General features: G+C 38.6%; 1 protein-coding gene and 1 long non-coding RNA gene across 3 annotated transcripts in view; one reads left to right on the top strand and one right to left on the bottom strand.

Moving 5' to 3' along the window:
* Positions 1-20,621, bottom strand: part of KPNA1 (karyopherin subunit alpha 1) — a 73,313-nt gene extending 52,692 nt beyond the window's left edge. Inside the window, exon 1 of the mRNA XM_068546631.1 lies at positions 20,468-20,621. The gene's annotated coding sequence lies outside the window, so the exon portion shown is untranslated. The remainder of the gene's footprint in view (positions 1-20,467) is intronic.
* An 8-nt stretch (positions 20,622-20,629) lies between these two features.
* Positions 20,630-23,100, top strand: LOC137766408 (uncharacterized). 2 transcript variants are annotated; one of them, XR_011074314.1, is made up of 3 exons: positions 20,630-20,803; positions 21,307-21,443; positions 22,484-23,100. It is a non-coding gene; the product is annotated as an uncharacterized lncRNA (long non-coding RNA). The 2 variants fall into 2 exon arrangements; XR_011074315.1 differs by having other exon boundaries at positions 21,957-23,100.
* The last annotated feature ends 238 nt before the right edge of the window (positions 23,101-23,338 follow it).

Genomic DNA, 23,338 nt, shown 5'->3' with positions numbered 1-23,338 from the left:
AAGTTAAGCGAAGAAAACCTTCTTGACAGTATTTCTGCATGCGATTCTCTACTTAAACGTAACGAAAACATACTATTTTAAAACAAATTGTGACAGGTGATGAAAAGTGGATATTTACAATAATGTGGAATGTATGAGATCATGGGGCAAGCGAAATGAACCACCACCAACCACACCAAAGGCCAGTCTTCATCCAAAGAAGCTGATGTTACGTATATGGTGGGACTGGAAGGGACTCCTCTATTATGAGCTCCTTCCAGAAAACCAAATGATTAATTCCAACAAGTACTGCTCCCAGTTAGACCAACTGAAAGCAGCACTCGATGAAAAGCATCCAGAATTAATTAACAGAAAACTCATAATCTTCCATCAGGATAATGCAAGACCACATGTTTCTTTGATGACCAGGCAAAAACCGTTACAGCTTGGCTGGGAAGTTTTGATTCATCTGCCGTATTCACCAGACATTGCACCTTCGGATTTCCATTTATTTTAGTCTTTACAAAATTGTCTTAGGGGAAAAAATTTCAATCCCTGGAAGACTGTAAAAGGTACCTGGAACAGTTCTTTGCTCAAAAAGGTAAAAAGTTTTAGGAAGATGGAATTATGAAGTTGCCTGAAAAATGGCAGAAGGTAGTGGAACAAAACGGTGCATACGTTGTTCAATAAAGCTCTTGGTAAAAATGAAAAATGTGTCCTCTATTTTTACTTAAAAACCGAAGGAACTTTTTGGGCAACCCAATATTATTCTACCACCTTCTGGACTCCATTGCTTCTGATGAGAAGTCAGCTGTAAGTAATCGGCTGTTTTTCTCTTGCTGCTCTGAAGATCCTCTCCTTGTCTTTGATTTTCAACATTTTCACACTGATATGTCCATTTGCAGATTTTCTTACATTAATCCTACTTGAAGTTCTTTGGGCTCTTTGGATGTATATGTAGGTCAGTGTTTTTCAATAAATTTGAGAAATTTTCAGCCATTATCTCCTTGAATACTTTTTCCGCTTTTTTTCTCCCCTCTTCTTCTAGTACTCTCATGTATACCATGGTGCACTTAAGGTTGCCCCACATTTCTCTGAGGCTCTTTTCAATTTTATTCATTTTTTTTCTCTCCCTTCCTTGGATTTCTATCAATCTATTGGCAAGTTTGCTAATTCATTCTTCCACCAGTTCAAATCTACTATTGAGCCCCTATAACTAATTTTTCATTAGTTATGTTACTTTTCAACTCCAGAATTTCCATTTGGTTCTTCTTTAGAATTTCTGTCTCTTGACTGATAGTCTCTATTTGATATTAGTTGTCATCATACCTTCCTTTACTTCTTTAATGAAGGTTTCCTTCGGTTCTTTGAACATATTCATAATGGGTACTTCAAAGTCTATGTCTGTTAAATCCAGCATCTGTTCTCTCTCACAGGCAGTTTCTGTTGCCTGCTTTTTCCACTGTATTAGCCATACTTTCCTGGGTTTTGTTTTTGTTTGCACATCTTTTATCTTTTTATTGGGAACTCAACATCTTATATAATACTCTGTGGCAACTCCAGGTATACTCCTCCACCCATGAGGTTTTATATTTTTATTTGCTTGTTTGTTTAGTAACTTGCCGTTTTATTTTAAAGAAGTCTACTTTCCCACCCCACCCAGCCCCCTGCAGTGTTAAGCCTCTGATGCTGGTCCTCAGGGGGACATAACCTGGATATGCCCACAGTCATCTTGCCATACAGTAATCTGTCAGGACTCACTTTCCCAGACTACTCCCAGCTATTAACCTCCACTAATTGCCAGTTGATTGCTCTACTGATTTAAACAATGGCTTCAGGCATAAATTGCTCTGCAGAGGAATCCAATCAAATTCAGGCTCCTGAGAAGGAGCAGTTTCAGGTCAGTGTTTGACATTAACTCTGTCCCCAGGAAGGCTCCTTCCAGCTGTCTCTTATCCCAGTTCTTGCTGCAAGCTCAATGGCCTGCAGTTTAGCCTGGATCTTTTTGAATCTACAAATCTCCCAAGTGCCTTTCACCACAATCTCCACTGTTTCTGAAAGTAGCCTTAGGTTTGAACTTCTCCAGCTCTACTGCAAATGAAGTCAGTTCCTTGAGGAAGAGATTAGGAGCTATCTGTTTCATGACTTGCTTCTCACCCCTACCCCCAAGCAAAATCTCTGAACCAGGGCTCTCAAGATGAAGGTGTGGACAACAGCACACTCTTCTGAGTGACAACCCATTTAGCAACTGAGTATTTTGTGGGGGATAGGTAGCAACCTGAGGTCTTCTCAGCTTGTCTCTCCTGACATGGAGCTACCATCTTATAAGACAGGGAAAAGGTGATCTGTTCTCTAGTATGCTCAGCAACTCTGTTACCAAGGTAGAGCCTCTGTTCCACAAGTGGGGACTGGACAGTAGCCCCCTACCTCTCCAACACATTTTCCCGAAACTTAGCCGTAATAGCAGGCAGCTGGGGGCAGGATGAGAAATCCTGATGTCCTGCTTCTCCCAGAAAGAAAACCTTTGCTCCAACAGGAAGCTCTGCATTTACTGTATACCCTAGGACCATTTCCAAAGCTCTAAATAGTTGTTTCTTAACAGTTTTCCTCAGTTATACTAGGGAGCAGATCTGCAGAGCTCTTATGCTATCAGACTGGAAGTCAAAGAAACAGTTATTTTTAAGAAGAGGATTCTGATGCAAGCCTGGATTGAGAATCACTGATTTATACTGTGCTGTATCACATCACCTATTTTACCTGAATCTCTTGGAAAAAAAAAAAATCTACAGGGCAAGAATTATTATTCTCATAGGTAAGGATTCAGGAGGCTCACAGAGAATTAAGGTTAAATGAGGTCATAAGAATGGGGCCCTAATCCAATAGGACTGGTGTCATTAGCAGAGGAAGAGACACCAGAGATCTCTATCTACACCCACTGCCCCCCCCCACCGCCATGTGCTCAGAGAAAAAGCCATGTGAGGAAACAGAATGTGGTCATGTGCAGGTCAGGAAGAGAGGCCTCACCGGAAGCCAACCCTGCTGGAACCCTGACCTTGGACTTCAAGCCTCCAGAACCATGAGAAAATGAACTTCTGTTGTTTAAGTCACCCAATCTGTGGTACTTTTTAATGGCAGCTCAAGCAGACTAATACATATACCCAGTGGTATTTTGTCAGATTGGACTGAAAGATTGGTGCAATGTGGATGAGAATCTGCAAATAATTCTGAAGGAATCATAACTAATGGTGCTGAGAAATGACACACAGAAGAGTTGGATTCCTGAGGCAGGCAGCATTTTGGTTCTGAAATATCACAATATAGCATAACAGCAACAGTGTTGCAACGAAGTTTCAGGTTAAAGGTATAGTAGTATAGTGACAGGGCAAGACCTGGATAAAGTTTAACAAGACCAAAACCAATCAGACTTAAATAATTGGAAGCCTAGATTCAACATGGAGCTGGAAGGGTAAGCAGTTAAGGAAAGGCAATGTTGGGAACATAGTACACATATACAGAGAGACCAAATGATAAAGCAAATGGAGCAAAAGGTAAAATGAACAACTGGGGAATGTGGATGAAAGGTAAACAGGAGGGCTTTGTACATTTCTTTTGTAAGCTTTAAATTATTTCAAAAATTTTTTTAAAGTACAAAAACTCTAGAAGGAAAGAAATGGTCACACAAAAATTAATTATTCACTTGCTTTTTATTAAAGTGATGTAAGAAGCAAGTCCAGAGAAGATGCCTGGCCTTGAAACCCTATTTTCAAATTTACTTCTTAGCACCAAGATGTAGGGAAGGTACTAAACTTCTGTGAATCTTGGTTTCCCTTATTCGCACTATGGAGATAATACCTTATAAGGTGAAGAGAAGTAACATATGAAAGCATGCTTCCACTGTCTGGCCCATATATAGATCACACCTGATATTTGTGTAGTGAAGAAATGGCTATAAATAGCTCTAAAGGTTCAAAAAAAGATCTTGTCTGACAAAACTGATCAGGGGTGGCTTCATGGAGAAGATGGTGTTTCAGCTAGGTTGTGAGAGATAGATAGAATCATCAGTTGAGGCTAAAAGAGAAAGACCCACGAAACAGGGAAGAGTACAAAATAAAGGCACAGATGTTAGAAAGAACAACTGATGAGAACAGTAGTAAGTCATGTTTGACTAGAGAAACTGTTCTTTAAAAGAGGTAGGTAACAAGAGAAATGCAAAGGCCTCTTGGTTTTCTTTTTCTTTCTTACTTGTTTGGTTAGATTTCGGTATCCAAGAACTCACAAATGACTCCAGCATTCTAACAATTTCTACCTACCATTCATACAGTGCACCTGTGCCTTTGAATTTCAAAACATTTCAAAAAAAAGAAATCCAAACAGTATGAAAGGCTATAAAAAAAATGAAATTGTACCTCCCCCATTGTTTCTAAAGGTAACCACCATCAAGTTCTCTGTATATCCTTTCAAGAAGTGGTTATACAAGCACATACACATCCTTTTGGTTATTACTGTATACTGACAGAACAATTCTATACACAGTTCTGCACTTTGCTTCAACTTTCGACAACTTTCCATGCCAATGCCTACAAAGCTTTATCATTTTTAATACAGTAATTAATTTTTGTAGCATAATAACTAGACCCTACACGTAATTGACAATTAAGCTTGACTTCAATTTTCTGTCACAAATAATGCTGTAACCAATATTCTTTTTCATGTATTTGTACATATTTTGCAATTGTATCCATGAATGAATTCTAAACAGTGGAACCTCAAGGTCAAAAATATGTTCACTTAAAATTCTGATATTGTCAAAGTTCCCTCTAAAATATTGCACCAATGTACCAGTGAATAAGAGTGTTAACAGTTCCCCATCACCATCATCACTAACCCACGACTGAAGCAAAGTTTTCCATATTTGACAATGTGATATGTGAAAAAAATGCTTCTCATGAACACTATTTTCATAATACTCTTAGTTATATGCTTTTTTCATTTTCACTCATAAGTTTTTCAGAGGCGTGGTGATGTGATGGCATCATCACTCTGGTGCCTAATGGGATGTTTGCTGTGTATTCCTGTGTTTTAAAATTTTGTTTTTATTTCTAATGCAGTAATTTTGCAGATACACAGTAACATAAAGGTTTTTCAGGGTCCTCAATAAGTGTAAAGTTCTGAGACCAGAAAATGAGAACCCTTGGTCCAGATAATCCTTTCAGTCTTAAGAGGGGGGAAAAAAAAAACCTTTGATATTCAGATAGCATTCAATTCACAGATTAAGGAAACTTCTTTACAATACTGTATCTCCTTGGTCAGAAATTAAATACGTATTTCCATTTATCTCTTTTGTTACAATGATAAATGTGATGCTTCCTTCCATTATATTCTAACTGGCTATTGTTTATAGGAAAATTATTCATTACTATATGTTAATTTTTTAAAGCCAGCCACTGAATTAAATCAGCTACTGAATTCTGTTTCTGATACTTCAGCTGACACTCTTTATACTGGGGGTTTTTCAAAAGGTCATGTTTACTGAGGTAAAATTCACATAGAGTAAAATTTGCCATTTAAGTAAATATCACGACAATTAAGATAGACATTTTCCTCACTACAAAAAATTCTGTCAGGTCCCTTTCTAGTAAATCCACTTGCCCCAATCCCAGGCAATCGGTCCCTATAATTTTGCATTCTCCAGAATGTCAAACAAATGGAGCCATACAACAGGTAGCTTTCTGTGTGTGGCTTCTTTCACTCAGTATTAACTATTTGAGAGTCCTCCATACTGTTGCATTTATCAGTAACTGATTCCTTTCATTGCTGAATTGTATTCTATTGTATTCCACAATTTGTTTATCTATTTAACAGCTGATGGACATCCAGATTGTTTGCAGTTTGGGGTGATTATGAATAAGCTACTATAAACATTCACATATGGCATTTGTTTAGATAAATGATTTCATTTTTCTTGGGTAAAAACCTAAGAGTGAGACTGCTGGGTCATATAGTAAGTACATGTTTAACTTTACAAGAAATTGTCCAACTGTTTTCCAAAGTGGCTGTAACATCATGCATTCCTATCACCAATTTATTATAGCTCCAGTCGTGTCATAGTATTGAGATATATATATATATTTTAAATCACATCTAAGTACCACCCATCCATATCTATTTTACTGAAGTTTTAAAAACCTGAAATGTGTGTTGAATTAGATCAAATGCCTTTCTGGCAGTTATTAAAATGGTCACTGTTTATCCCCTTTGACATATTAAATATGGTGATATATTAATACACTTAATAGTCAATGATTTTTGACTCTTGGAATAAACACACTTGGTCACAGTGTATCATTCTTTTTAACTCTATCTGTTAGTTATCTTTTTTTTGTTTTACATTATTTTAAATTTTATTTAATTAACATACATTAAAATTGACTTGTTTTGTATACAGTTCTATAAATTTAACACATGTATAAATTTGTTCAGCCATCACCACAATGAAGATACAACTGTTCCATCACCTCAGAAAACTCCCTTGTGATATAATTTTGTAGTCACACTCTCTCCAACCTTTAACTCCCAGCAACCATGGATCTTTTTTCCATCACTACAGCTTTGTCTTTTTGAGATCATCATACTAATGGAATCAAACAGTATATAACTTTTTGAGACTGACTTCTTTCCCTCAGAAAAATGCCAAGTTGTTTCATGTTAATAATCTATTCCCTTTTATTGCAAAACAGTTTTCTATTGTAGACTTGGACCTTTTTTTGGATATCGTAAGTAGAGAAGATATGAACATTGATGTCCAGGTTGTTGTATGAAGATGAATTATCATAGCCTAAGCAGGAGTGGCATGCCTCAGCCATACGGCAAATATATGTTTTAAATTGATATTTTTTTTAAAACCTGCCAAATTGTTTTCAGATTGTCTATACTCTTTTGCATTTCTACCAGTAATGCATGGGATTTCCAGCCTCTCTGCATCCTCAGCAGCATTTGGTATTTTTATTTTAGCCATTCTAACAGGTTGTATAATGGTATCTTGCGGCTTTAATTTCCATTTCGCTGATGGCTAATGATGATGAACATCTTTTTATGTGCTTATTTGTCACCCATATATTTTCTTTGGTTAAACATTTGTTCAATCCTTTTGCCTACTTTTTGATTGTTTTCTTATTGGTGAGTTTTGAGAGTTCTTATATATTCTGAATATAAGTACATTATGAGATAAGTGATTTTTAAATATTCTTGCAGTCTATAGCTTGCCTCTTCATTCTCTTCATAATATCTTTCACAAATTAAATATTTTAATTTTGATAAAGTCCGATTTATTATTTTTATTTATCTTTTATGCTTTTGGTGTCACATCTGAAAACTCTTTTCTAACTCAGGTCATCAATATTTTCTCCTACATTTTCCTCTAAAAGTTTTATGGCCTTAACATTTTACATGTACATCTACGATCTATTTTGAATTAATTTTTGTTTAAGGTGTGAGGTTTGGGTCAAGTTTCAGTCTTTTGCATATGCATGTTCAGGTGTATCAACACCATTTTTGTTGTGTTTTTCCCAGCTTTATTCAAATACAATGGACAAATAAAAACTGTACATATTTAAGGTATATAATGTGATGATTTGATATACGTATACATTGTGAAATGATTACCATAATCAAGCTATTTAAATTATCTATGACATCACATAGTCTTCTCCTTTTTGTGGTGTGAACACTTAAAATATATTCTCTTAGAAAACTTCAAATATACAATACGGTATTATTTGTTATAGTGTCCACGATGCACATTAGACCCCCAGAACTTACTCATTTTATAACTGAAAGTACGTACCCTTTCACATCTCAGTTTTCCTCCCCCTCAGTCTCTGGCACCCACCATTCTACTCTTTGCTTCTGTGAGTTCAACTCTTTTATGTTCCACATATAAGTGAGATCATACAGTATTTTTCTCTGTCTGATTTATCACCTACCATAGTGACCTCAAGGTCTATTTATACTGTTAAAAAGGCAGGATTTTCGTATTTCTATGGCTGAATAATACTCTATTTTACATTTATGCCACATTTTCTTTACCCTTCCATCCATCTATAGACACTTAGATTATTTCCTTGTCTTTGTTATATCGTGAATAATGTTGCAATGACATGGGAGTGCAACTCTCTCTACGAGATAACTGATTTCCTTTGGATATATCGCCAGAAGTGGAAGAGCTGTATCATACAGCAGTTCTAATTTTAATTATTTGACAAAAGTTCATACTGTTTTCCATAGTAAGCTGCACTAATTAACATTCCCACCAACAGTACAAAAGAGATCCCTTTTCTTCATATCTTTGTCAGCACTTATTATCTTCTGTCTTTTTGATAAAAGATCTGTGGGCTTCTCAGATATGGCCTTTATTATGTTAACATACATTCCTACTACACCTAATTTGTTGAGAGTTTTTATCATGAAAGGATGTTGAATTTTTGTCAGATGCTTTTTCTGCATCTATTGAGATGATCATGACATTTATCCTTCGTTCTGTTCATGTAGTGTATCACATTTATTGATTTGAATGTTGAGCCATCCTTGTACCCCAAGGATAAATCCCACTTGCCTCATTGCGTATGACTCTTTTTTTTTTTCCAACATCTTTATTGGAATATAATTGCTTTACAATGGTGTGTTAGTTTCTGCTTTATAACAAAGTGAATCAGCTATACATATACATATATCCCCATATCTCTTCCCTCTTGCGTCTCCCTCCCTCCCACCCTCCCTATCCCAACCCTCTAGGTGGTCACAAAGCACCGAGCTGATCTCCCTGTGCTATGCGGCTGCTTCCCATTAGCTATCTATTTTACATTTGGTAGTGTATGTATGTCCATACCACTCTCTCACTTTGTCCCAGCTTACCCTTCCCCCTCCCCGTATCCTCAAGTCCATTCTCTAGTAGGTCTGCGTCTTTATTCCTGTCCTGCCCCTAGGTTCTTCATGACCATTTTTTTTTTTTTTTTAGATTCCATATATATGTTAGCATACGGTATTTGTTTTTCTCTTTCTGACTTACTTCACTCTGTATTACAGACTCTAGGTCCATCCACCTCACTACAAATAACTCAATTTCCTTTCTTTTTATGGCTGAGTAATATTCCATTGTACATATGTGCCACATCTTCTTTATCCATTCATCTGTCGATGGACACTTCGGTTGCTTCCATGTCCTGGCTATTGTAAATAGAGCTGCAATGAACAATGTGGTACATGACTCTTTTTGAATTATGGTTTTCTCAGCATATATGCCCAGTAGTGGGATTGTTGGGTCGTATGGTAGTTCTATTTTTAGTTTTTTAAGGAACCTCCATAGTGTTCTCCATAGTGGCTGTATCAATTTACATTCCCACCAACAGTGCAAGAGGATTCCCTTTTCTCCACACCCTCTTCAGCATTTATTGTTTGTAGATTTTTTTGATGATGACCATTCTGACCAGTGTGAGGTGATATCTCACTGTGGAGATTTTTGCATATGTGTTCCTCGAGGATAATGGCCTGTATTTTTTTTCTTATATTGTCCTTATCTGGCTTTACTTTTTTTAAAAGTCACAGTGTATCATTCTTTTTAATTCTGTTAGTTTTCTTAAAAATTTCTAAATCACTATCCATACATAAGATTGATTATTTAATAAAATACCCTCCTCTTTGGGGGTAGGGGTGGATAATGTATTTGTCACATGATTCCAATTTTATGACATTCTGGAAGAGGCAAAACTATGGAGAGTTAAAAGATCAGCGGTTGCCAGGGGTTTAAGGGATGAATAGCAGAGCACAGAGGATTTTGGAGGCAGTGAAACTATTCTGTTGGACTATAATGGCCGATACATGTCAGTATACATTTGTCAAAACCCACAGAATGAATGTACAACTCCAAGAATGAACCCAAATGTAAACTATGGGCTTTGGGTGATAATGATGTGTCAGTGTTGGTTGGATTATAACAAATGTACCACTCTGGTGGAAATGTCAATGGTGGGGGCACTGGGTGTACAGGGGTAGGGAGTAGATGGGAACTCAGTAGTTTCCATTCAATTTTGCTGTGAACCTAAAATTGCTCTAACAAATAAAGTCAATATTTAAAAAAAAAAATCAAAGATTTCTTCTCTGATATTCATAAATGAGACCGGGTTCCCCTCTTAGCAGGAGAAAGAGATTATATTTGCCAAGTGGGAGAGCTTTTTGAAAAACAGACGCCTCAACTGTCCTTCCAAAGAGTTTGATTAATAGGTCTGAGGCAAACACGAGGTCTCTAGTGTTGTTTTTTCTTTTAAAGATTCCCAAGTGAATTCTGATATGCATCTGCATGCAACTGAAAATCACTATAGCAGAGCAAAAGTTTTATCGGAAAATAATGCAAAATACAGCTGAAATGTAGGCTTAAGTTGGATTGAAGAGAGCTTAGATAACAAATGAAATAAAATCTATAGAGGTTTATGATTTTAAAAAAACATGTAATAGTATGAGAAAATTATATTTATCCTAAACAAATATTTTTAGGATATTATCACCTAAGTGATTAATTGAAAAACTTAAGTTATTGTCAATAACTTTTCACTCTCTCAGGAAGCAGAAGCCTTTAAAATTAAAGCATTATGCCCCATTTTCCTCTTGTCTTCTAGGGAAATAAAGCCAAAAAAGCAATAAAGTTAAAAACAAGATGCAATACTGGTGGTAAAATAGAAATGTACTCTACTCTTCCAAAATGAAATCTCCCAATTTCCCCTTCATGTCTATTTAGTTAAAATTATCAAATTTTGCTTACTATTCCATCCAGAATGATTTTATCTATTCCTATCTATTCACACTGCCACCAGTCTGATCCACGTCCCTGTCATCCTACAGCTAGATAACTGCAACAGCTCTAACCACCCTTCCTTAACCTCAGTCTCTTTGCTCTTCAATTCATCCTTCACACAGCTCTCAGACTAATCTCAACACCTTTTTCACTAAATAACTTCAATGCCTAAGGACCTAAAATGAGTTTTTAGCACTACTTAGATCAAATCTGAACTTCTTTGTCCTACAAGTTCCCTTCGCTTTGATACTCTTTCCATTCTTCATCAATCTATACCCAAAACACACTGAGTGTAGATCTTTTTATATTTTTATTATATTCAAGATGGTATATATATTCAGTGTGCTGAGTCAATCCAAGCAGTCAGTAAGCCCCTAACCATTGTGAATATTTAACATTCACAATATTCTTTGTGCAACACTATAAAATGTTAGTATACTTAATTCCATCATATAAATTGAGTATAATTTTATTAGAAAACATGATGTGTATTTAATATTAAAAAAACCAAAAACCACAAGAAAGTATGACTACAAAAAAAGCAAGTTACAGGTTTATAAATTTAAGCATAAATGAATTTTAAGTATAAAAAATTTTCAGTTCAGTTGTGAATATTTTTTGAACCTATTTTTTCATTAGAGAATGGAGAGGTGTGAGCCTGCACCCCAGAGTACATGCTCTCCCATTTGTAAATATTAATTACTCATCTACTGTTAACTTCTAGTCAAGTAGTAGTGGGTCCCTTTAAAATATTTTAATAAAAATTAGGAAAGAAAAAGGAAATTTAAAATATCCTACCCATTTCTTCCCAGTAAAATTATTAGAGTACCTTTATTTTAGTGACAACATTCTTGCGTTCAATGGAGGCAAGGTTTGAAAAACCCTGCAATAAGCCTCCTCTGTGAGAAGTCAACGCTACAGATATGATTCGTAGGTGCTCACCTCTGATTACATCTCATAGCTCTAACTCCATTAACCTAATAGAAATCCCTACTTTCTTTCATGTCCCAGCTTCAGACCTTCTTCCACTGAGACGTTTACTATAACCTTTGACCCTGAATTCTGACCTCACCTTCCAGTATCTACGGGTTCCCAACATGCAAGGTTCCCCAGAGACATTCTCAATATCCAAACATTTAAAGGAAAATATTTACCAAAGATTTGGGGAATTCACACCCCAAGATTCAGTAATTCCACTTTTGGAATGTACACTAAGGCAATAAAATCAGCAGCATGTAGAAGAATATTCACAGCAGCATGACTGTTACAACGAAAACTGTAAACCTAAAAATTCCAAAACGGGGGCTTGGCTATGGGACATAATCATAACATACTGCGAATTAAGAAAAACAGAACATTAACACATGAAAAATCGGGGTGGTAGGAACAAAACCCCAATTTATACTATTCTCTATACTTTTAAAAATATTTTATAACTTAGAATACAAAAATCTTAAGTGGAAATTAATATTCTTCTTTATCTTCCAAATTTTCTACAGTAAGCAATATACTACTTATACAATGAGAAAAACTTTCAAAAAGTAAAGCTGGAAGCATATATTATATTTACTACAATGAGACTTCCCAGCCTAACTAAAACCTTAAATTTCTTTACTTTTGGCTAGAATTTTATCAACTCAACATGCTGTTATTTCATCAAAGTTCTAATTGAATACTTCAGGTCTTTATGAAAGGGAAAAACTACTTCCCCCTTATAGCTGGATATTTTTAGAGAGAAATCTTTCCCCAAAAATGGCATAAAGGACTCCTTCATGGGGAAAAAAAAAAAGTGCAAACTTGCCTTTATCCAATTCATATTCATTACTGAATCTAATATATCTATTACGTGTACACTTACAAAGGTTTTAATGTTTTACATTAAGATTTAGCACCTACAGGATGTATGTGCTTTCCTCCCAAAACATATTAACAACTTAAAGCTCAGAAATTTAATTTTAATCTTCAATACTAAACAAAGTACTGAGCGTACAACACTCAAATGCCATGGAAAGAATGAACAGACCAGAAATAAAGAGTTCACGTAAAGAAATAAAATGATGGATTTGGTAGATTAATCCATACCAAAATTATAACTTTTTTTAAAAAAGGATGAACTACAAAGATAGAACACAAAAGGAGAGAATCAGAGGTGATAGATGAGATGTCAAAAACTTTTTAGAAGCCTTAAAACAGATGGCCCTGGGACTTCCCTGGTGGTCCAGTGGTTAAGAATCCATCTTGCAATGCAGGGAACACGGGTTCGATCCCTGGTCGGGGCACTAAGATCCCACATGCCGCAGGGAAACTAAGCCCGCATGCCACAACTACTGAGCCCGTGCGTTCTGGAGCCCGCTCGCTGCAAGGAAAGATCCCGCATGCTGCAACGAAGATCCCATGTGCCGCAACTAAGACCCAACGTAGCCAAATAAATAAATTTTTAAAAAAGATGGTCTGGGCTTCCCTGGTGGCGCAGTGGTTGAGAATCTGCCTGCCAATGCAGGGGACACGGGTTCGAGCCCTGGCCTGGGAAGATCCCACATGCCACGGAGCAACTGGGCCCGTGAGCCACGACTACTGAGCCTGCGCGTCTGGAGCCTGCGCTCCGCAACAAGAGAGGCCGCGACAGTGAGAGGCCCGCGCACCGCGATGAAGAGTGGCCCCCACTCGCCGCAACTAGAGAAAGCCCTCGCACAGAAACGAAGACCCAACACAGCCAAAAATAAATAAAGAAATAAAAAAAAAAATAAAATAAAATAAATAAAAAAAAAAAAAAAAAAAAAAAAAGATGGTCTAATGATATTTTACTAGTGAAGTGGAGAACTCTGAAGCCTAAGCACCTGTAAAGAAGCTGATTCACACTGCCCACAAGCAGGAGGCTTCATAGACAGGAGCACCCCCCCCCACCCCACCCCACCCCAGGCATCTCTGAATGTAGAGTGAGGAACAGGACTAAAAACTAGAAGATTAGTTGAAAGTCTACAAAACAGTCATCACATTCAGACTTCCTCCTCCGTTGTGCACAGCCAGGCAACAGTCCATCCCCAAGCCCCTATGGATGTTGAGAGCATTACTCTGAAGAAACTAAACTAGAAAGACTCTAAAATGAGGGACTCCAGTGTAGGTGATGTGCTATACAAAAGACAGGATTACATGAACACAATTAACAGTGAGAACGCCAGCTTCTTTTCTCAGATGAGTTCTCAGAACATGGCATCCAGGTGTATATCCTCCAGGCAAGACTGGAGGCTCTCTTTTACTTTTTTTTTTTTTAATTTTATTGAAGCATAGTTGATTTACAATGTTGTTAGTTGGAGGCTCTCTTTCTCAAGGAAATTGACAAGCCCAAGAGAAAAGAACTATGAGAGTTCCCTCCCCCCATAAATGGCCACCAGATACCCTGTCCACCCTTTTAACAAGCCACACCTATAGTTTCCAATTCAATTTTAACACTTCACTCTTAAATAGGAATGGACAACCGTAAGTTTACCAGACATCCAGGGAAAGCCTCTACAGAGAAAGACTGCAATGGATACAAAGGAACTTTGAAGAAACAGAGCAATGAGGGGGTACAAAACTTTAAAAAAAAAACAAAAAACTATCATTAATACTGTCCTCAAGAGGACTATAGTGTCTATAAAATAATATATAGATATCATAAGAATGAGCTCTAAGAAATTAAAATATGGATAGGAATTAAAAATTCAATAGAAGGGCTGTAAGATAACATTAAAGAAATCTCTCAGGAAACAGAACAAAAAGACTAAGTGATGGAAAACAGGAAGGAAAAGAAAATTAAAAGAACCACCTAAGAATTCTAATACCCAAATAATACAAATTCCAAGAAAGACAAAAAAATCAAATGAAAAAGAGATTATCAAAGAAACAATGCATTAAATTTAGAGTATTCATTCAATGAAAGACACCATGGACAAAACTAACAGACAGATGACAGGCCTATAAAAGATATTTTCCAATCCTAAAACCAACAGACCTCCACAAGGAACTCCTGCAAACCAAAAAAAAAGACAGGAGGAGTTCCCTGGTGGCCTAGTGGTTAGGATTCCGGGCTTTCACTGTTGTGGCCTGGGTTCAATCCCTGGTCAGGGAACTGAGATCCCACAAGCTGCGCAGCACAGCACGGCCAAAACAAACAAACAAAAAAAGACAGGGACCGGAAAGGAAAGATAGACAAAGGACAAAACAGACAATTAACAAAAGGGAAAACCTGAATGGATACAAGAGACGCTCGAATTCATTAATTATCAGAGAATGTAAATTAAAACAATGAGATACCACTTTATACCCGACTAGCAAAAATTAAGAAGTTGGATAAAACCAAGTACTGTCAAAGATGTGGGCAAACAAGAAAACTCCTCACTGCTAGCAGGCACATAAACTAGTTCTCCTATTCTATGACCCAGGAATCCCACTCCCGGGCATACATCCCAGAGAACTTCTCACACAGGTCCACAAGGATGTACAAGTAAGAGTATATTTACCACAGTGTACTTGTGATGCCAGAGAGGCAACTCAGGTGTCAGTGATTAGGGAATAAAAAGTAAAATGTGGTAGATGCACATTATGGAATTCTACATTATACACAACTATATGTACACACAACGAAACAGAAAGGTCTCCAAACAATGCTGAGTAAAAAGAGTAAGAAACAGAACAAGGTCTATAACACGATATAGAAACTAAATACACAAAACGCACTACATATTTCACAATGATTCACATATAATCAAGGAATGTATCAGCCACAATGCAGTGGGTGCCTACTAGAAAGGGTAATGGAAGTAGGGCTCAGAAATGAAAGAGAAAAATTTAAAGGACCCTGTATAGTTTGATGATAGTGTCAAGAACTGGGAAGCATAATTAACTCTAAAACTCTTTTTACCTAAGGCCCCAATAATAATAATAATTAATAAATAAATTTCCCAAAACTAAAGGACACAAATCCCCAGCTTGTAAGGGTCCATCAAGTGCCCTTAAATGAAAAAAAATAAACAAACAATCAAATCTAGGGACATTATGGAATTTCAGGGGTTAAAAATAATACCCTAAAAGCTTCTGGAGATTGGAGAAAAGACAGGGAAGGTCACATACAAATGAAGAATGAGAACGCCTTTGGACTTCAACAGCAACATTAGAACGCAGAAAACAATGGAGCTATGACTTCCAAACTTTTTAAGCCTAGGTTTTTATACCCAGCCAGATTACTGATGAAATGTTAAGGTAGAATATAGATTTTTTTCAATCATGCAAGATCACAGAAAGTTTTCGCTTCCCAGGTACCCTTTCTCTGTAAGTTAAGAAAATACGGGAAACAGGAGATGCAATACAGGAGAAGGGCAAAGAGAATTTTAAGGGCGACATAAAGAAAAGTTCCAGGATAACAGCTGTGAAGTAGACCTAGAAAGTAACCAGTCCAGATTGCATTAAAAGGACAAAAGGTTCCAGGACAGCTATCTCATGGAAATGGAAGTGGGAAAAAAAAGTATTACTCCTGGAAAAACAAAAATTGGTTAAGAGAAGAAATGATATCATAATATACTACATGGTTCAGCTATAAACATTTACATAGTTATAACTGAACGTTGACTTAATAAACACCTGTGATAACTATATTAAAAGGATGGGAGAGGCAGTGTGTAAATGTGGAGGAAAGTCAATATATAACGTCTAAAACTGCTGTATCAAGAAATAGCAATAGAAGCAAGTTATTTATAAATATGAAAGAGGAAACAGCTAAAAGAAAGAAATTGGTGGCCTCTAAAGTGCAGAGGCTAGGACAGGGGACAGTTGTTTTCAGAGAATATTCTAATTTAAAAATTGTATTTTTTAATGGCAGTAAAGCAAGGAACTCCAATAGCCCTTCAGCTTTTAGTAAATTAGATCTTCACAATGTCATTTCATGATGTTAAACAAACTGCATCTAGTTTGTTCTGCTGGAGACTGCACTGCAAACCAAGACAAAAATCAAGCTTTAATGACTGATGTGAACATAGTACAAATAGCCCTGTGATTGAATACCAGCTCCACCACTTATTCTGTGAAGTAAGGCAAATTACCTAACCATCCTGTACCTGTAGCCACTTTCTCAAAGTGGTTTTGCAACGGTAATTAAGTGAAAACACCTGATGCAGTGCTTGAGCCATCAATAGATGTTAGTACTTTTTGCTTGTCTTTCTGCTCCCTAGCTAAAAACCCCCATTTTGACCCCAAGCTGCCTTGCTGGTCACAGAATACGGAGACTCATGGGCAACTCAGCACATATCCCTCCTCATGCTGAAAAATCAATCATGATGAGTAAGCAGACTTATCTTTGTATATGAAGAGCAGCATTATTCTTGTTATGTGAAGGAGATTATCCCCATTATCCACATTTTGGATTATTGCCTGCTTTCAAGAACTGTCCCAATTAGTCTACTACACTAGATCAGAACCATTTTGTCACTAAGGTCTGTCGTGTAGGGTCGTTATCATCTTTAAAAACAAACAAACAAAAAACTGTACGTTCCACGAGTCTTCATCCCTGCTCTTCCACTGCAAGGACTTAAAATTTCCTAATGAAGGTCCTATCTGGTCCCTCACTGTCCTGGGGCCACCTCCTGCTCACTGCAGCAAAAATAGAGGCAAATCAGCCCCAATCAGCTAATTGAATTGTTTACCATTTCCAATGTTTTCTTCCATTATTATGGCTGAATTCAGAATACCTTGCAAAGTACAGAAACCTTAAAACAAAGAGATTAACAGGGAATTATCTTTATCATCACTATGTCAGTCACCTTTACTTGCATGGCCAAAAGTCTTAGTTGATTTTATACAAAGCATACATACTTCTAAAAACAATCTGACAAGACTTAAAAACACTAAATCATAAATCATCAAGACTTTACCATTAATTCAACAAACACTATGCTAAAATACTGGAGATAAAAATAATATATAATCCCTACTTTCAAACGAGAGGGAAAAGGTAAAGACAAAATCAAGAGCAACAGAGAATAAACAGTCCAGGAAACAACCGAGAGCAGCAATTCCAGACTACCTGGTACAGTTTATAACAGTTGAGGCTAAGGAAAATTATGAAAACTATGAAAGCTGAACACAGCTCTGAGCCTCCTGATAGCCAAAGGACAAAGAGAAACAGGATAGCTTACAAATACAAATGATCTAATAAAAGCAGTCATTTGTTTAAATTAAAAAAAAAAAACAAAGGAAGAAAAAAAGGCCTATCACTGAGGTGTTAAAAGAATTTGTAACGTTTCTACTTTATAAGGATCAGTAAATAAATTAGAAACGGTGTCTTAGATAGCAATGAAGAGTTCTTTCATGTTGCCTTTTTTCATGTTCCAATCCTAGATAAAAGTCAAGGTACAAAATATTATTAATTCATAGTTCTGTGAAGAAACTTCTATGAGGATCTAAAGTAACATAATGCAAGTATACTGACTTCAGGTGAAGTGTTAATTTCTATCATTTAGCTTAGTCTAAGTTTTTATAAATGTATGTTTTGTTTCCCTACTAGACTGTAAACTCCTCAAGGCTTATGTTGTCTGATTCCATTTGAACTTCCTTTGCTATTTAGTACAGTTTCTGCTCAATTATGACTGATAAAATGTCATGCAGTCAGTATTTTTACTCATTATTTGTTAGTCTTCCCTGCAACACTATAAATTCCATGACACAAGAACAGTGTCTTCTAGGGGCAGGACAGGAATAAAGATGCAGATGTAGAGAATGGACTTGAGGACATGGGGAGGGGGAAGGGTAAGCTGGGATGAAGTGAGAGAGTGGCATGGACATATAGACACTACCAAATGTAAAACCCATAGCTAGTGGGAAGCAGCTGCATAGCACAGGGAGATCAGCTCGGTGCTTTGAGTCCACCTAGAGGGGTGGGATAGGGAGGGTGGGAGAGAGACGCAAGAGGGAGGAGATGTGGGGATATATGTATACATATAGCTGATTCACTTTGTTATACAGCAGAAACTAACACACCATTGTAAAGCAATTATATTCCAATAAGGATGTTTAAAAAAAAAGAACAGTGTCTTGATCATGTCTACATCCCCAGTCTCAGGGCCTATGAACACTCCAAGTATTCGCTGAATTAATGGACCAAATAAAGTAAACGCAACCAAGAAGTATGAAAGGAGAGGAGAAATAATTCCTAAATTAGCAGTGATTCTGGTTCTAAGGCTGGTTCTAACAAGAGCTGGAACACCTTAGATAAGTTACCTAACTTCTCTGACCCTCGAAGCTTTAATCTGTAGGAAAGGAAAAAATATACTTCAGAGTTACTGTAAGCATTAACGTTTTACTGTACAAAAAGTATCTAGCACAATATCTGGAAAGGAGCTTAATAAATGTTAATTCCTTTACCTTTCCTCATGTTCTCCACCTTAAAATCCGGTATTACACATAAAAGTGCCTTCCAAGAATAAATTATTTCAGTAAAAGTACAATAGAGTTCATTCTCCCTTTGCTTTTAAAAGTTAAAATTTCATCTCTTCAATCTTTAAAATGGAGGGGGACTAGCTTGTGAATTACTTTCAAAATATCACAAACGCAAGAACAAGTTAAGAAAAAATCAATGTCAAGAATGAGCCTTGAAGCAACGTGGGGGGGCGGCGGGGCGGGGAATAACTTACTCAACTACTGCGAATAGGGGTTTTTAAGAAAGTGCTCACTAAAGGAAAAAAGGCTTGAAAAAGGTAGAAACGTTATTTAATAGTATGTTTTAGAAAAAAAATACTTCCCAACTGTTTATTCTGAATTTAAACCTTAAAAATCAATTATTTTGACATCGTGAGCTTAAAAGTGGAACATTAAATATACTTCCATTCAAACCTAAGACATTCCTTCATGACGACTTCCCAGACTCCAGTCATCCTTCAGTTTCATCCTCCCATTTTGAGCTTAATCGAATACCTCGCCGCTTCCCTCGCATCACCACTGACACACGCTGTGTGCAGATGAAGTTCTGTCATTCCTATAATTACCACACCCCTGTCAGACGCTTCAGGCCCATGTTGTTATGACATCTGTAAACTGCAGTCCTCCGTCTGTCTCCACCCGCACCGCCCCCCCACCCGCGCTTCCAAACCACCGGCTCCGGCTCGGGCTGTAACTTATGAATTCCCGAGACGGTCCCCTCCGGCCTCGGTTAGGATTTTTACACGCCCCCTACCCCTTGCTCTCCCTGCCTCAGTCGCCGCACTCTGCGCGGCCCACCCACACCCCCGGCTCGCTCGCGCCGGGCCGCGGCGCTGGCTCCGCACTCCCTCCTCTCCGCCCCGCTGCCTCGGCGCCCCGCAGTCCCCGACGCTGCTTCCAGCCCCGCTGCCGCGCCGCCCCGCCCCGCCTCGCCTCGCCTCCACCGGCGTTCCCGATGGCGAACCAGTGCTCCCCACCCCCACCCCCACCCCCACCCTCCTCTCCGCCGGCCGCGCGGCCGTTGGGACTGCCTGGCCCGTGACGCACGGACGCGCAGCGAGCGCCCAGGCCCCGGAACCCGAGCTCGAGCACGGCCGGCGGCCCGCCCTCACCGCGGGGCCTCCCCCGCACACAACCGGATCCACCGGATCCCCCGGCGGGAGGGGGAGGGGCCGGGGGCCGCCGGGGCCCCGCACTCACCAAGCTCAAGGCAGCCGATCCCGGTGCCACTGCTGGGGTGAGCCTCTGGCTCGCTCGCTCGCCTGCCGTGCCTCTCCCGCACACAACCTCGAAGACCCAGCTCGCGCCTCGGCGGTGCTCACCAGGCCTCGCTCGCCGACACCGCCGCGCACCCAGCACAGCGAGAACCAGCTCAGCCGGCGTTCGCAGTACGCCTGCGCGCGGGGGCCGGCCCGCGCGCCTGCGCGCGCCTCTCCACCACCCTGCTGCAGAGGCTGCCGGGAGATGTAGTCTTCCAACCGTCCTTCTCGCGAAGCGCCAGCGGTTAGCCGGGAACCAGTGGAGAGTCTGGAGTCGGTAAGGAGGTCCGGTTGACAAGGTTCGCAGTTAGTGGCAAAGGTTAGAGAGTCATGCTGGAGTGACAATGAAACGGTACTTCTTAGGCTGAATTGAAAAGTTATGTCTACAAACTTGTCTTCCAGGGCGGATCGATCCTTGCTCACCTCTGTCTATAGCCTCTGACAGGGTTGTTACCTAATACACGTTTACTGAATAAATAATGGAATGAATGAAGCCTGAGGGATTACTAAAAAAGAGTTATAAGTCACCGCTTCATGTCTAAGGCATTCACATGCAGCATGTTTGAGAAACTTCTGGGTATTTCCTTTTTTAGTTCTCTCCCGTCCCCTTTGCCTGATAATGTATATAAGCAGTATCAAAAATCATTAAGAAATTAAATGAAACACAAATGCTTGCTTTACTCTCAATAAATGCTCTCAAACGAAAATTTGGGACAAATAGTTGTTACTGTTAAATCTGATGGAATTCTCTTTGAGCTTAATCGAATTCTTTTTGAGCAGTGGCTTCAAAAGAAGAAAGACTGAAGCCAGACAAGCAGAGGTCACAGAATACAAAGGCTCACATGCGACCAGGTTTATCAAATCAATCTAAACACCCACGGAGAAGCAAGGTGAAAGAAATGGGGTAGCTCTATAACGTAAGTGTGGGAGAGAGGACCTCACTGCCTGAATCCTAGGCTATGCGATGTTCATTTGTTCTGGATCTCTTTCTGCCACGTCAGTATTCCCCACTAACGGTGCGTTTTCTAGGATGAGCTGAGTTTGAGCAAGGGCACTGGGGAAAGGGAATGTGTTCTAAGGGAGACACTTGGAGGCAAGTGTGCGTGACCGCAGCTAAGCTGAGGACAGATCACTTTATTCCAATCAGGAGCTAATATTATTCAGAGCTGGACTTTAGTGTTTGTGAAAACTAGTTTCTTTCCAGTTCACCCTTACTCCTAGTTAGGGTATCCCGTGAGGGTCTGGACCAAAAGTCTTGGGTATTTACTAGGGCCTCTCTTCCTTGACCCAACCTCTTCAGCCCCATGAGACAGTCAAAAGCTCTACTCAGTTTTTCAGCCACTGCTTTCAGAATTAGCAATCACTTCAAGTGGAAAAGTAACAGCAAACATCAGGCTCACCTCTCACGGGTTCCCTTTCTTTTCTTCCAGATCTTGGACCCACAGATTCTCACTGCTGTGGTAGCTCTTCAGTGCCTTAATGTTTTCTATATTTTGTCCGGCTATTCTCTGTGGTGGGAGGATTTGTTCAAGACAACAACAGTAGCTCATTGCTGAAGCAGAATTCCTATATATGTGTTACTTTTACAAAAATGTTATCATACCATACATGGTGTTTTGTTAGCTAATGTCTCTCTGACTATATCTTTTTGTATTAAAATTTTTTTTTAATTTTAAATTATAGAACAGTAGTTTTGCTATTACAAACAACACTGCTGTGAACGTTCTTGTACGTATCTTTGTGTGTACAGGGAAACTGCTAGATCCTAAGACATTGCATCTTTAACCTTACGAGATGTGATAGGCAGAATTCTCAGATGGCCCCCATGATCTTTGCCCCTTGCTGTTACCCTGTATAATCCCTACCCCTTGAGTGTGGGTGGGAGCTTTGACTTACTTCTGGCCAATAGAATATGGCAAGGATGATTACATTTCACTATAAGTCTCTGTCTTAGCAGACCGGAGCTAGACACTCTCCTGCTGGCCTTGAAGAAGCGAGCTTTCACGTTGAGAACTGCCTATGGAGAGGGCCATGTGGCAGGGAACTGCAGATGGTTTCTAGCACCTGGGTGCAGCCTCCAACTGACAGCCAGTAAGAAGCCAGGGCCCTCAGCCCTACAACCACAAGGAAATGAATTCTGCCAACAACCTGAGACGGCTTGGAAGTGGATTCTTCCCCAGGCAAGCCTCCAGATGAGAAGACAACGTGACTTACACCTTGATTGCAGCTTTGTGAGACCCTGAGCAGAGGAACCAGCTCAGCTGTGCCCGTAATCCTGGCCCACAGAAACTGTGAGATAATAACTGTGTTTTAAGACACTAGGTTTCTGGTAGTTTGTTCCACAGCGATGGAAAAGTAATATACTAGATATTGCCAGATTATTTCACAAAGTGGTTGTGCCAGCTTATGCTCCACAAGCAGCTGATAAGGTTTTCTTTTCTAAACAACCTTGCTAACATTTGGAAATGTCTTTTTCATTTTTGCCAAATGGATGGGTGTGAAAATACATAATAATTAGACACATATATTAACATAAAAACACGAAAAATAAGTTTTTACTTGCAATGATGTATTCCCTTGTATTTTTTTCTGTTGCATAAATGCTATTACTTAAAATAGCAATAGGACTCATTAAAAGTGGCAACTAATAATAATTAATAGAAGGACTAATTAAGAAAATAATTTGTGAGAAAATATAACCTTTTATAGCATAATATATATATATATATATTTAAACATCTTTATTGGAGTATAATTGCTTTACAATGGTGTGTTAGTTTCTGTGTATAACAAAGTGAATCAGCTATACATA

Source organism: Eschrichtius robustus, chromosome 6 (assembly GCF_028021215.1).
Source record: "Eschrichtius robustus isolate mEscRob2 chromosome 6, mEscRob2.pri, whole genome shotgun sequence".
NCBI lineage: Eukaryota > Metazoa > Chordata > Mammalia > Artiodactyla > Eschrichtiidae > Eschrichtius > Eschrichtius robustus.
The sequence above is the reverse complement of the archived record's forward strand: the minus strand, read 5'-3'. Positions and strand labels throughout refer to the sequence as shown.